Source organism: Chiloscyllium punctatum, chromosome 2 (assembly GCF_047496795.1).
Source record: "Chiloscyllium punctatum isolate Juve2018m chromosome 2, sChiPun1.3, whole genome shotgun sequence".
In the NCBI taxonomy this organism is placed as follows: domain Eukaryota; kingdom Metazoa; phylum Chordata; class Chondrichthyes; order Orectolobiformes; family Hemiscylliidae; genus Chiloscyllium; species Chiloscyllium punctatum.
The window spans coordinates 40634905-40650255 of NC_092740.1; positions in this window are offsets into that span (position 1 = coordinate 40634905).

Here is a 15351-nt window from a genome sequence, read left to right on the forward strand (position 1 = left end):
TGAAGTCAATGACCAGTATCACAAGGTATCACTGTTGAAAAGGGTTGTAGAGACAGGAACCCTCAAGACTTTTAAGAATTACTCAGATGAACATTTGAAATGCCATAGCAGAGAAGGCCACAAGCCAAATGCTAGAAGATGGGACTGGGTTGGATGGATGTTTGATAACTGGCATGGACCTGATGGGCTGAAGGGTCTCTTTTCATGCTGTTAAAAACTCAGTAATTCTCTGCGACTCTAAGCAGCCAAGCTTATAATGATCATTTTTCACAAGGTTGGTGGCTTATATGACAATTGATTGCTTCACTCAACAAGAACTAACAATGTTTATGCAGGAGTTTTGGTCTCTCATTACAGAGTCATAGAGATGTACAGCACAGAAACAGACCCTTTGATCCATTCGTCCAAAAGGAGGAAGACCAGAATTGCACACAATATTCCAATAGTGGCTTAACCAATGTACCATACAGCCAATGTACCATACAGCTCTGACCAGTAAAGGAAAGCATACCAAACACCTCCTTCACTATCCTATCTACATGCGACTCCACTTTCAAGGAACTATGAACCTGCACTCCAAGATCCCCAGGACCTTACCATTAAGTGTATAAGTCCTGTTCTAATTTGCCTTTGCAAAATGCAGCACCTCACATTTATCCAAATTAAAGTCCATCTGCCGCTCCTCAGCCCATTGGCCCATCTGATCAAGATCCCCTTCTAATGTGAGGTAACCTTCTTCACTGTCCACTACACCTCCAATTTTGGTGTCATCTGCAAATTTACTAACTATACCTCCTACGTTCACATCCAAATCATTTATATAAATGACGAAGATGTCTTTGGAACAGATAGAGGTGACTCCTGAATCTTTTTGCACAGTAGGTTTTGATAGGTTTTCACTGTCTCTTGAAGTTTCTGTAAATGAGAGGACTGTTGTTTTTGGCCCATAAGCTGCTTTTGAGACACTGCTAACAATGGCAAGTGTGAAATTCTGCCAGAGGCAGCTCAGAGTTGTCTCCTGTTAATCCACATCAAGGTTGTTTTCAGAAACTTGGCCTTTCTTATCACTCAGGTGACCTCTGAGGACATTTTTCAACATAGTGTCTTGACTCCTTTGAAGGTGTTTTCTTTTAAATGGAAGTCCCAAGTATTAAATCAGCTAAAGATTAATAGTCCATATATTACAACTTGGTGACACTACTCTGTTTTTATTGTCTGTATCCTTTACAGTATATCAATTTGTCAGAAATCTTAAATGTGTCATATCTTGACATGGGTGCAAAACAATTTTGAAAAATATAATCACTTCGTGAATTGGTTCCACTGAGGTGAAACCAGAAATTTACAAGCTGTTATAGAAATAAAGAAACAGTGTAAATAGAAGCAGGAGTAAGCCATTTGGTCCTTCAAACCTTCTTCATCATTCAATATGATCATGGCTGATCATCCAACTCAGTACCTTGTTCCCACTTTCTCCCCTTGATCCCTCTAGCCTTAACTGCTTTATCTCATTCCACTTTGAAAACTTTCAAAGTTTTGACCTCAATGCTTTCCATGGCAGAGAATCCACAGATTCACCACTCTCTGGGTGAAGAAATTTCTCCTTATCACAGTCCTATCAGATCCTGTATCCTGGAAACTGCGATCCCCAGTTCGAGACTCCTCTGTTTTTGGGAATGGTATGATGAACCTCATGGGTTTGCAAGTAATCATGATTACCTTTATTTTCTTGCTTCTATTATTTCCTCGCTGGAAATATTATTTCAACAGCAACCTTAAAGAAACAAGGCATCTTAGCAGATAGAGAAGTCCAAAAATGTAACATGGCCATAAGTATCACACATTGGACCCCAATACACCCACAAGCAAGACATGGTGCTTCAGGTAGTCATCAGCAAAAGGAAAGTCTACACTTGCTAGAAGCAATATGCATTCATACACAGGGAACTGTTCTCTACAAACAAAAGAAATCTGTTCAAGCTTTGCACATTTTTTGAATTACCTGGGAGGTTTAGGAGCTTACAGACCCCCCCCACCAACCCCCCCACCCTCCAATGCTTTCTCTATGGCAATGCCTTGACCAATAAGACTTGAATTGCCAACCAAACAGCATTTATTTCTCCTGTAGTATAAATCATTATGATTGTTTTAAGTTTAGCATTCTTGCATTTGTCCTGATCAGTACAAGGTGAAATGCTTTGGTAATATGTCACTCTTTTCAACAACACTCAGATTATGTCCTACCAAGGGACTGAAAGAAAAATATCAAAGCACATTAACATTTTCTTAAAATTTGGTCAGTTGATTGACTTTTGTCTGCAGTAAAGCACCAGTATAATGCTCCTGAGAAGGAAACAATGGGCTGAATTTTGTTGGAAAATTAATATCTTATTAACGATGCATATCATTATCGATGTGCAAATCATCAAGAGGTTCAGAGGATTAAGAAATAGTTGAGTGAGTTGTAAATGTCCATTATTTTTGAGAACTTGTTGGATTTACACACTAATTTCCCATTAAACTCTGTGCAGCAAGTTAAGGCAAGAATTTAGTTGCATAAGTACCTTTTTAACAGCATGGTAAGTGTTAATGAAATGACAATCCACTTCTCTGGCTCAGAAAAGTAACAAGTTAAATTCTTCGCCTCTATTCCAACAAATCAGCGATTGTTACAGGTTATTAAAAACGTAAACTTTAAAACATTTTTCTTACTTTTCTCTTTCGTCTCCCAACTTTTTTCCCCTTTCTTGCTGATTTTACTACAATTCACCTTCCTCCATTTGTCTTTTACTTCCTCAGTTTTTAAATGACTTTGGTTATGGAAATATCTTCTGGGTCCCATGATTTATTCCAGGCCCAGATTGAATTTTGTCATTACGATGTTGGACTTCCCACAAATTGTAGAGAAGACTACCTTTGAGCTGAAGAATTCAGAATAAACCAGCAGCAAGATATCCCATTCCAGCAATATCTAGCCATTGGTTTGTCTCTCCCAAATTCACTCACTGGCTAGACAGGTGAATTGCACACAAGTATCCTTCATGCTGTTTCTCTGGCATATTAAAACCCAATTCTTGCATTCTATTTCTTAGCTAAGATGCTGTAATAATCTGATAAGATGCATATTCATATGGGTAAAACCTACAATTTCTGCTTGTCTTTAAAAAGAGGTTCTAGTTTAGCTGGAAGCTAATTTGTAACATTCCTGTGGTAGGTTTGATAGGATGCACCCCATTATCTCCTTATTTGTGAAAGAAAGTGCCTTTGTGGTTCTAAGCTCCGTCTCACGGGTACAGAGAGATTGGTAGGTACACTTTGCATAAATGTACTGTATTCTAAATTACTGAAAAAATACGAAGATTGACTGTCAAGATTTAAATTAATTGTTCTTTATAAATTAAATTGCGAATTTTTATTTCAGTTTAAGATTTGCTATAACCAATTCGCACCCCAATGCAAATGAGAGCCAACCTATTTTAAATAGGATATTAAGAATGTTCTATGTACTTGGCTTCTCTCTAAATGGCATTCCACATTAGAGCAGTCTGTGTCACGCTACTGTGTGCAGAATTATAAGGCGCTTCATAACTGTAAATGAAGCAATTTCATTGGACAATTGCTTCATGATAATTTATAATGTGTAATAAAAGCACTTTATCATTCTGCAGCCCATCTTGGAAATTTGTGTCACTGTTTGAACAACCGAGAACAGCTCAGGCTGTTGCCCATAGTGACACATCTTTTTAATGTCACATGCAGGTAAGTGCACACAGGTGGTTGCTAATGTGATGCTGTCAACACTCTATGATCATTTTATCGTGCTGGTCTGCTCTCAAATTCCCAATTAATTACTTCCAGCAGCAAAATGAATGACACTTAATGATTAAAAGAACTGAAAATGCATGCTAGTTTTATTCAGACCTAACTGTGCACTCTATTTGAGCATATTTCATCACTTTTAGCATCCTACCCCACTCTCTTCCCCTGCCATCACCTTAAATTATAACATCTGAAATTTGGAAATGAAAAGAACATGAATGAACTTCTGTATTCTTAGTTAATTCAAAAATAAAAATGAGAAATAGAGTGACCAAGCAGCAAGATTTTCAATTAAATGCAGAATGCTTCATGGTTATCACATAGCAATATAGCGTAAGAGATAAATAATTTGCAAGTTCATGCTGGTACTTACATATTTGGTTTCTTCTGAATAAATCTTTCAGATAGTTACCATGAAAGAGAAAGAACGAGAGAAATAGCAACCTTGAAGCATGCGTTTGTTAAGAAAGTGATTGTTGCAGAATAGTCTGTTGAAGTGTCTGCTGCTGTGTCCATCCCATGCTCCTTATTTTAACTGCATCCCGAAGTAACCTACCACAAGCAGCAGCACAGTTTGTCACACTGTCCTATTTGAGGATTAAACACTGGCACTGAAAGAAGTAATGACTATATACAGTACTTAACCTGACCAAGTCAGCTGATCTACTAGCAGAAAACTGGGCAGCATCCCTAGCTGATAGTTTTTTTAAACATTTTCTTTGTGTTTCATGGGGACTAGGCATTACTAGTAAGGTCAACATTTATTGCCCATCCCGCACTGACTTGAACTGAATGGTTTCCTCGGCCACTTCAGTGGGCATTTAAGAGTCAACCACATTGCTGAACGTCTGGAATCATATATAGGCCAGATTAGGCAAAGATGACAATTTCTTTCCCTCAAGGACATTAGTGAACCAGATGGGTTTTTAACACAATTGGTGATAGTGTTCATTGGACCGTTACTGACATTAGCTTTATATTCTGGATTTGTAAATTGAATTTAAATTCTACCAGCTGCCACACGAATCTACGTCCCCAGTGCTTTAGTCTGCGTTTCTAGACTATTAGCCCAATGAAGTTATCACAATGTAACCATCTCCCCCCACCCCAGTTCCAAATTCCCCTTCAAATTTCTAACATATAGCAGGCTGTAGATAATATCTTTGAAACCTTTGCATTCAGTTTTTGTTGCATTTGCAGCAACTTCAGCATGACAGCATAAAAATGAAAGTCTCAAGAGACAGGCATAATTCAAATAGTTCAAGCAGCATGGAGACATGGAATAAATACAATACATGGAATGTTACAATAAAATAGGTTTTTTCAAAATTAAAAATTAGCAATCAAAAAAATGTACATCAGTATCAGGATGAAAATGTTGAATTGAGTTGTCAATTGTTCTTCGCTGACTTTATACTTTTATAATATTATGGCTAGCTTACAGCATCATCAGAACAGCTTTTCCCATCTGCATCTGGCCATGCACAACCCCTGACATTGTTAGGATATTTATATATGCAGAATGAACCAAAGACCTTGGCCATGTGATTTGATATTTGTGTATTATGGTACAAAGCTGTGAAATAACCTTGCAGTGTATTATGTATTAACAGATTTCATTATGAAGTTATTTACTGTAAAACTGATCATGAAATATTAAATAGACTTTAGAAATTGCTCATCTGCACAGGTGTTACTCTCCCTCTCTTTTGAAACTGCATTGCTCAGACAACACACCCTTGACTTTCTGTCCTTAGAAATTATCATCTATCGCCAATCTTCTTTTCCTCTTTAAAGCTTTTGAACATGTACCCTTCCAAATCCTATCAGATGTACATCCCTAAACCAATGCTTAAATAGCATGAACCTAAATCATAAACAATATTTTCTATAACTGTAATATGTTGTTGTTCCTTCCTCAATACTATCAACCTTTGTACAATCTTTCAACTGGTTGACCACACCACTTTCCTCCCATGTCCCTCTCCCATCTGCATCTCATTGTGAGAACCTTTGTTTGAGCATCGCAAGAGCACCTTCACCCTTGGGTTCTCTCCTTACTACACGCCCTCTTCTTACCTCTGGATTCTTCAAGCATTTATTATTGATCATTTCTCTTCCTTAAGTATATGCTGGTGTCAGCAGCATCATCTAAAGACAAGGCATCAGTTTCCACATTAGGATTGATGGTAACTGGCTCTATCACCTCAGCTAATCCTTCCAATGCCACCATTCTTGTCTGACATCTAGTCCTGAATGAACTGTCAGTTCCCTCAACTTACCATTGGGAATTCTGAGGACATCATCCTGATGTTTTGCCACAGACTTCATCTCCCTCTCTGAGCACTGTTCTGTGCTGAAGCAGATTCTTCACCATCTCAGTTTTGTTTAACTCAGAGTTGAGCCTACAAATCAATATTGTCATCATTGTGAAGACTTTATACAAATCTACCTGTAATACTGTCCATCTGTTCCTGATATGACTGAAATTCTCATTCATGTCTTTGTCACTACAAGACCAGACTACTTTAGTGCTCTTCAGAGTGGCCTCCCATCTCCAACCGCCACTAATATCAACTCATGAAAACATAAATTGCCTGTATCCTATTCTGCACCAAATACTGCTCCTCTGATACTCTCTTCTCTGGTGATCCGCATTGATTCATAAACCCCAACACAGTTTTAAAATTCTCATACATTTTTAAAATCCCTTCAAGGCTTCACCCTATCTGTGTGTTCTTCTCAGGTCTGTAACTACATAATGCTCTGCATTCCTTGGGGCTCTTGTAAATGCCAAATCACTTTGCTCTTGTATTGATGGCATTACTTTCAATTCACACAGTCGTATACAATGGAATCGCTTCCCTCAACCTCCCGCTTCTCTCCCGTCATTTGGACACACCTCTTGGACCAAACTCTTGGTTGGTTATCATTGTATCTCCTCCATCAGCCCAACATTGATTTATGCATGATTTTGTGACTATAGAACTACATTCTATGTTAAGCAGCTATATAAATGCAAGTTGTTATCAGTACTTATGCCAAGCTGGCCTTTTCTGGTGACTACAGTAGTTTGTTATTTTAATATATTATTTTTTGCCCACATTGATCTACCTGAGCTGCTCACCAACTACAGCACAAAGGTTGAAAATAATCCATTTCTCAATGGCAGTCTGAATGGACAACTACAAATTTTTTATTCACTTGTGGGATGTGGGTATCATTAGCTGGCCAGCATTTATTGTCCATCCCTACTTGCTTTTGAACTGATTGGCTTGTTAGACCATTTCAGAGGGCAGTTGAGAGTCAAGCACATTGCTGTGGCTCTGGACTCTCAGGTAGGCCAGACCAGGTGAGGGTGGCAGATTTCCTTTCCTGAAGGACATCAATGAGCTTGAGGGGCTTTTCCCAACAATTGGCAATGGTCATCAGTAGGTTCTTAATTCCAGATTTTTAAAAAAATTGAATTCAGAACATTAGCTGAGTTTCTGGATGAGTAATCTAGGGATAATATCACTAAGCCATTGCCTCCCCTTTATAACAAAATAAACTTTATTGTTAAGCTCCTGTTCAGAGTGATGTCAATATTCTTCACAGAGTGCATCTGTATTCAGCAAAGAAATTTAATTTGCAGGTTCTGAACTGATTGATACGGTGATGTGTTTGATGAGAAGGCTGTGCAGTTAACATGATTACCCTACCAGCGCAGTTATATTTTTGCAGTTGTCACTACATTTCCGAAAGTGGGCTCCAAGAATTGAGGTGGAGCTGAGGGAAGCTATATAAATAGCTCAATTAATTGTTCAAATACTCTTAACTTTCTGCCCATTGGATAAATCCAAACCTGTCCAGGTTGTTTTAAGTTGATGACAGGAAGATGGCATTATGCATTAGAGCTTCAGCATGCAGTGCTTTTGGCACCTGTGTACATATAGGTCTTGATTCCATCTAGCTATAAAGGCACCATGTGTAGGCAGGTACCTCAACACAAGGCAGTGATAATCAGAAGGCACTGTCATTGGGCTTTCTTTGTGTAGCAGCCCAAGGGAGACAGAAATGAGAGGCAAAGGAAAATATCAACTTTCATCTGATCAGATACATTTCCATGAAGACATTGGGTAACGTAGTCAAACTCAATAGAATTTTGGACTCACCTGATAATATCACTGATGTCTGAGATGACAACAACAACAACTTATATTTATTATAGTGCCTTTGAAATGGTAAATCATTCCTAGGCCTCACTTCACAACAGCATTCTTAAATCCAATTTGACTCTTGAGCTTTTCATGTGTTCACATAGCACGGAGGTAACGTTAATCCAGAGATCCAAGTAATATTCTGGGGATCCAGGTTTGAATCCCACCATGGCAGACAATGGAATTCAAATTCAATAGAAGTCTGGAATTAACAGTTTAATGATGACCATGAGTCAATTATCAGAAAAATTCATCTGGTTTACTCATGCCCTTTAGGGAAAGAAACTGTTCACCATTACCTGGTCTGGCTGACGAGTGGCTTCAGACCCACAGGGATGGGTAATAAATGCTGACCTAACTAGCGATGCCCTGGTCCCATGAGTGAATTTTTAAAAAATATTTATAAGTGAAGATGTTCACCAATGATTGCAAAATGTTCAGCATCATTCACAATTCCTCATCTCCAAAAGAAACAATCTGCTCCTTGACATTCAATGGCATACTATAATTGAATCCCTACTCTCAACATCCTGGAGATTACCACTGACCAGAAACTGTAGTAGACACACCACACGAATGTAGTGACTACAACAGCAGGTCAGAGATTAGGAATACCACAGTGACTAACTCACCACTTGACTCCCAAAGCCGGTCCACCATCTAAAAGGCACAAGTCTGGACTATGATGGACAAAGGACATCCAGGACAAAGCAGCCCTGCTTGATTGGCACCAAATCCACAAACATCCACTTCCTTCATCACTGACACTCAATAGCAGCAGCGGGTACCATTTACAAGTTAGACAGCAAAAATTCACCAAGGACCCTTAGTCAGTGCATTCCAAACCCACAACCACTACCATCTAGAAGGATAAGGACAGCAGATACACCACCACCTGCAAGTTTCCCTCCAAGGCACTTATCATCTTGACTTGGAAATATATTACCATTCCTTCAGAGTCATTGGGCCAAAATCCTAGAAAACCCTTCCCAATGACATTTTAGGTCTACCTACAGCAGATGGACTGCAATGGTTCAAAAAGGCAGCTCAACACCACTTTCTCAAAGACATCTGAGGAGAGCCATTAAATGCTAGCAAAAATAGCAATGCCCATTTCCCTTCTGCAAATGTTTTTTAAAAATTCATTGGATTGGATGTTGCTGGCAAAGTCAATACTTGTTGCCCATTTTTAGTTGCCTTTGAGTAGATGTTGATGAACCAACTTTTTGAACCAAGCTACAACTCATCTGATATATGTACTTCCAGAGCGCTATTTGAAAATATGATCCAAGTTTTATGCAATATCAAAAGAAAAATGATGACATTTTCCCAAGCCAAGACAGTCTAAGAATTGGAGGGGAATTCAACAAGGTTGTCCCCATGTGTGGGTGCTACCTTTGTTCTAGTTGTTGGAAATTGCAGATTTGGAAAGTGATCCTGTAGGAACCTTGTTGAGTTTCTGCAGTGCAGCCTATAGATGGTACACACTGCTATCATTATATGAATATTTAAGGTGGTGGTTGGGTGCAGATAAACTTGGTGCATTGTCCTGGACTGTGGCAAATTTCTTGAACATTGTTGGAGCTGCAATCATCTAGGCAAGTGAGAGTAAAACATCACATTCCTGACTTGCAGATGGTGGATAGGCTTTGGGTGACTTACTCACTGCAGGTATCCCAGCCTCTCATCTGCTCTTGTGGTAACAATAATAATGTGGCTGGTAACTGTCAGGAAGTTGATACTGGGTGATTCAAGGATGGTAATGTCATCAAATGCTAGGAGAAAATTTAGATTCTCTGCTGTTGGAGGTGGTCATTGTCTGTTACTAATGTGGCACAAATATTACTTGTAACATCTCAGCCAAAGCCTGGATGTTGATCAGGTTTTGATACATTTTATCTGAGGGCACATGAGTGATAAATCATAGAATCATGGAATCCCTACAGCATGGAAGCAAGCCATTCAGCCCATCAGGTCACACTGACCCTCCAAAGAGCATTCCATCCAGACCCACGTTCCCTACCTCATTACTGTAACCTTGATGCCCTGGTGTGCAGTAAGATTTCTGAGCAGGTTGATAAGAGACTGTCTTCCCTTCCCAGACTTAGGGTAGATGTGGGGAGGAGGAAGATCCCTCCTACCACATTACATGCCCTTCTGCCACTAAACTCTTCATGTGGCAGAATGTTAAACTCAGTCCAGCATTAGAATTCTTTGCATTTGCAACTACTTTATACAGACTAGATTCAGTATAAAAGATAAAACTACTTTTAAAAAAATCAACATTTTTAAAACATGCTCTTTTGTCACAGATACTCCAAGTCTGGGCAGTATGTGGTGCACTGGTAAGCACTGCTGCTTTACAACGCCAAGAATCCAGGTTCAATTCCATCTGCTTGGAATTTGCATGTCTCCCTGTATCTGCATAGGTTTCCTCTGGGTGCTCCAGTGTCTGCCTGGAGTCTAAAGATGTGCAGGTTAGGTGGATTGACCATGGGAAAAGCGGGGTTATAGGGTTGGAGGGTGTGGGTCTGGATGGGCTGCTCTTCAGAGTGTGGACTCAGTGGGCTGAATGGCCTGCTTCCACACTATAGGGATTGTATGAATTTTTGATATCAACCAAATACAACAATTGAAAATGTCATGCAGAGGCATAATTGTCTCTTTGTGATGTCAGTTTAAAGAAACAAACATCAAGTCAAAAATGTGCAAGTTTCATGTTATCAGTCAAATTCACATGATAGAATTTTTAATACAGAAAAATATACATAAGCTGTTACTCTATCATTTAACCAGCCTGTTTCATTGTTTTCTCTGTGAACAAATGCTTCTAATCATAGTTAACCAACCCTATTCCAAAATGCCTTCAACTGCTTTCCATCATCTACTATCCAATCTCATCTTGAATGTTGACATAGTCACAGCCTGAATCATTAATCTTGGAAGTGAATTCCGCAGCCTCACAACTCTCTGAAAATAAGTTTCTCCTCTGTTCTAAATTTCTTATATTTTTGTAACAATGATTCCTCATTCTTGCCCCCACCTCCACACAAGTCTGTTTCTGTCTGTACTGCACAGTTTATTTTGTTTAAAAAAAAACCTAGATCTTCAAATCTTTCTTTGTTCTCTTTGTTCAAACTAGGCAGCACCTTGATGAATTTGCATTGTAATTACTTTAAAGTTTCAATATCCATCCCACAGCATGGAGCGCAAAGTTGCATGTAAAACAACAGGAGTGGGTAATTTAGTCCCTCCACCCTGTTCAGCTATGCAAAGACTGATTAGTGGTTTAACACCATAGAGTCACCTTTGCCCCAAAACCCTTAATTGCTTTAGTTGCAAAAAATCTGTCAATCTCAGTTGGAAATTAACAATTGATCTGCAGCAGTGAGATCTTAACTTTTTACATAATTTATGCAAGAACTGTTTCCAAATTTCATTCCTGAAAGACCTGGCCCCGATTTTTGACAATGCCTCATTTAAAGTTTCTGCATAAATTTATCATTATCTCTTTGTTTATTTTGTAATCTGAACCTTTGGTGATATCTAGAATTCTGTCAACTTTTTACATGGTCTCACCAAACTGAATCATTGCCTTTCATGTCCTAAGAATCTGTTCTGGCAAATTCCTCTGTACTTCCATAATACCAATTCTATTTTAATTCAGTGTAATATTTTTCAGTATCTTAAGCAAAATGTATCAATTCATATTTATTAATACTGTATTTTATCTTTCTCTTTTTGGTCTAACCTTCATCTCATGAATAACTCTTTGCAGCTTTGTGTATTTTTAAAATAATTATCTCTGGCTCCAATTTCGTATCAACTAAAAATTTTGACTCTAATCCTTCCAAACCTGTATCCAAAACAATTCTGTCCAGTGTTACTTTGCATACACAGAATTTATACTCAGTGCACCGAGAATCATAATTTGTCAATTTGGGTTTGTGTCTTAATCCAGATTTAATTTGTATGGTATTCCAGGATGTTTTGTCAATTTGTTAAATTTTATTCCTCAACAAAATTGACTCAAAAGCTAAGAAACACTAGAAAATGTGAGTTAAAATATTTCCACACAGCATTTATGGACAATGTATAATTGTGGAGACATATGATGCCACTTGTATTCCAATGGTAAAGAAATGTACACCCTTTACATTTTAATCATGAGATATATATAGCTGGAATTTTGGTATTTTAGAAAATGCAGTGATCTGAAAGCAAGATTCACTATAATCCCAATTAATGCTCATGTTTTGGTTCTGTTACTTTGGCTAATTTTGTATTTTTGCATTTTCAATTGAATCTATTGATATGAAAACTAGACTCATGTGGACTGAAAACTGACTCAAGGTCAATAGTGTTATAAATGGAGTGGAAGAAGTACCAGGAATAAACAAAGGAAATTTCTCTTGTGTGGAACTAATTTGAAAGGAAAGAGGATTTGTTAAATTTATGGCAATAATCACACTGAGTTTATAAAATAGAAAAACGAAGGGAAACACAGGCCTTGCTGATCGCATAATTGTTAACAATAATCCACTAAAGAGGTTGGGGCTTTTCTCCATGGAAAAGACTCCTAAGTGATTTACTTTCAATTCAAATTGTAGAAGATTAACAAGATTGATCTGGGCACACTTCATTGTGCCTATAATGCAGGCAGAAGTAAAAATAATTGTAAATTGGAGAATAAAAATTCAGACATAGCTCTCTTTTTAACATAAATAACAATATTAAGTTACAAACAACGGTGTCAATAACACCAGGATCAAGATCCTGAAGTCCTTAACAGCATTATGGGACTATTAAGAAGGCTGCACATCACCATCATCTCAACAGTAACTAGAGATGGGAAATTAATACTGGTCCAGCCAGCAATTCCCACCTCTCATGAGTGAATAAAAAACAATATAAATGTTTGCAGGTTGTAACTATCTGTGCTGTGGAAAGAGAAAGTATTTTGATGGTGTGGCAGTCAGAAGGTCCAGGTTCAAGTCCTACCTGACATAGAGGCGCATCATGACACATTTGAAGAGATTGACTAGAACTAATTTGGAGCATATGGTAAGGAATTGGGCACAGGCTAGTTTTGTATGAAAACCTTCCTCTACTTCAAAAAACAATTTCTGAATTACTTATAAAGACATAAGAGGATGTTGAAAAACTTGAATGGGTTCAGAAAAGATTCACAAGGACGTTGCCAGGATTGGAGGATTTGAGCAATAGGGGGAAGTTGAATAGGCTGGGGTTGTTTTGTGTGGAGCATCGGAGGCTGAGGGGTGGCCATATGGACGTTTATAAAATCATGAAGGACATGGATAGGGTAAATAAACAAAGTCTTTTCCCTGGGATGGGGGAGTCCAGAACTAGAGGGCATAGGTTTCGGGTGAGAGGGGAAAGATATAAAAGAGACCTAAGAGGCAATGTTTTTCATGCAGAGGATGGCGCGTGTATGGAATGAGCTGCCAGAGGATGTGGTGGAGGCTGGTACAAATACAACATTTAAAAGGCACCTGGATGGGTATATGAATAGAAAGGGTTTAGAGGGATATGGGTGGGGTGCTGGCAAATGGGACTAGATTAGGTTAGGATATCTGGTTGGTGTGGACGAGTTGGACTGAAAAGTCTGTTTTTATGCTGTACGTCTCTATGACTCTTAATATAAAAAATTAATACTGATTCGCATCCATGATTTCAATCCCCATACATGTTGTACCCATTTAATTATGTATTTCATGACTATTTGGCAACAAAAGATTTATCAGGATGTTGGGTTGAATGGAGGGTTTGAGGTACAAAAATAGATAGGAAAGGCTGGGACTTTTTTTCACTAGAGTGTAGGAGGTTGAGGGATGACCTCATTGAGGTTTATAAAATCCTGGATGGGCATAGATAAGATGAATGGATTCTGAATTAGTGGTGCTGGAAAAGCACAGCAGGTCAGGCAGCATCTGAAGAGCAGTAAAATCGACGTTTCGGGCAAGAGCCCTTCATCAGGAATACAGGCTTTGTCAGCTACGTAGAGCAGTTGATCTTCCGTAATTACACCGGCATCACTCCCCACCTCTTCCTCCACTACTTTCATGACTGCATTGGCGCCACCTCGTGCTCCTGCGAGGAGGTTGAGCAATTCATCAACTTTACCAACACATTCCACCCTGACCTTAAATTTACCTGGACCATCTCTGACACCTCCCTCCCCTTCCTGGACCTCTCCATCTCCATTAATGACGACCGACTTGACACTGACATATTTTACAAACCCACCGACTCCCACAGCTACCTGGATTACACCTCTTCCCACCCTACCTCCTGCAAAAATGCCATCCCGTATTCCCAATTCCTCCGCCTCTGTCATATCTGCTCCCAGGAGGACCAGTTCCACCACAGAACACACCAGATGGCCTCCTTCTTTAGAGACCGCAATTTCCCTTCCCACGTGGTTAAAGATGCCCTCCAACGCATCTCGTCCACATCCTGCACCTCCACCCTCAAACCTCACTCTTCCAACCGTAACAAGGACAGAATCCCCCGGTGCTCACCTTCCACCCTACCAACCTTCGCATAAACCAAATCATCCGCCGACATTTCCGCCACCTCCAAACGGACCCCACCACCAGGGATATATTTCCCTCCCCACCCCTTTCCGCCTTCCGCAAAGACCGTTCCCTCCGTGACTACCTGGTCAGGTCCACACCCCCCTACGACCCACCCTCCCATCCTGGCACTTTTCCCTGCCACTGCAGGAATTGCAAAACCTGTGCCCACACCTCCTCCCTCACCTCTATCCAAGGCCCCAAAGGAGCCTTCCACATCCATCAAAGTTTTACCTGCACATCCACCAATATCATTTATTGTATCCGTTGCTCCCGATGCGGTCTCCTCTACACTGGGGAGACTGGGCGCCTCCTAGCAGAGCGCTTTAGGGAACATCTCCGGGACACCCGCACCAATCAACCCCACCGCCCTGTGGCCCAACATTTCAACTCTCCCTCCCACTCTGCCGAGGACATGGAGGTCCTGGGCCTCCTTCACCGCCGCTCCCTCACCACCAGACGCCTGGAGGAAGAACGCCTCATCTTCCGTCTCGGAACACTTCAACCCCAGGGCATCAATGTGGACTTCAACAGTTTCCTCATTTCCCCTTCCCCCACCTCACCCCAGTTCCAAACTTCCAGCTCAGCACTGTCCCCATGACTTGTCCTATCTGCCTATCTTCTTTTCCACCTATTCACTCCACCCTCCTCCCTGACCTATCACCTTCATCCCCTCCCCCACTCACCCATTGTACTCTTTGCTACCTTCCCCCACCCTCCTCCCTGACTTTTCACCT